The sequence below is a fragment of the Corvus brachyrhynchos genome, unplaced genomic scaffold (assembly GCF_000691975.1).
Source record: "Corvus brachyrhynchos isolate BGI_N302 unplaced genomic scaffold, ASM69197v1 scaffold122, whole genome shotgun sequence".
Classification (NCBI taxonomy): Eukaryota; Metazoa; Chordata; class Aves; order Passeriformes; family Corvidae; genus Corvus; species Corvus brachyrhynchos.
The window spans coordinates 38961-39854 of record NW_008236778.1 but is presented as its reverse complement, the minus strand read 5'-3'; the positions used below and the strand labels follow the sequence as shown (position 1 = coordinate 39854).

The following is an 894-nucleotide window of genomic DNA, read 5'->3' as shown; positions in this document are numbered from 1 at the left end:
GGGGAAGGGATGGTGAGGAGCCAGGGAGGTCCCTGCAGCAGGTGAATCCCAATCCCCATCCCCAGGGATGGCAGGAGAGATGGGGGTCCCCAGCTGGCAGAGGGGACGCAGATCCCTGCCCAGCCTGGCAGCAGGAGCGATCCCCACAGGGCAAAATGTGGGAGAATCCCCCCAGCCCACCCCCGTGGCCTCTGGCTGCTGGGGCATCTCCCGCAGGGCGGGACGGCCGAGTGCCCGGCACTGCTCTGGCCGTGTCACCCTGGGCCGGTGCCACCGGGGTGCCCCGTGCCGGGGGCTGTGGGCGCTGCCTCGGCTCTTGCGGGTCGCCTGAAGGTTGAGGCTGGGGAGGGGATTTCGGGGGAGCTGCTAATTGGAGCAAAGCTGGGCCGGGGACGGGCTGAGCGTGGGAGGGGGATATTCGCTGCTTTACCGGGTATTTAAAGTGAGTGGTGGCAGAGCCAGAGGAATTGCAGCGCGAGGATCCCTGCGAGCAGGGAGGAGAAGGCCACAGGAGTGTCCCCTGGGCATGGGGAGGGCTGGCAGCCCGTGGGGGATTTGGGCTGAGCCCAACCCCGACGTTCTGTGCCAGCCACACACCAAAATCCCTGATCCGACCCTTCCTCGGGGGACAGGATCATTCCTGGATCAGGACCCAATCCCTGTTGCCACAACTGTCCCGTGCCTAAAAATCCCCTGGGTAGGGACAGCCACTCTCCTGCTGCCCCTTCCCTGGCCAAACGGGAGGGCACGGATTTTGGGAGACGCCTGGGGACGCTTTCAGCAGCTCCGACTTGGCTCTGAGGAACCAGCGGTGACAACGAAGCCCCGGGCCAGGACAAGGCACCTGCTCTGCCGGGAGGCCTGGGCTGGGCTCCTGTTACCTGAGCGCCGAGG

The 894-nt window shown here is 66.2% G+C and overlaps 1 protein-coding gene across 1 annotated transcript in view; it reads left to right on the top strand.

Moving 5' to 3' along the window:
- Positions 1–894, top strand: part of LOC103611258 (protein turtle homolog A-like) — a gene marked incomplete at its 5' end in the record, with an annotated part of 11942 nt that overhangs the window by 357 nt on the left and 10691 nt on the right. The window lies entirely within an intron of this gene.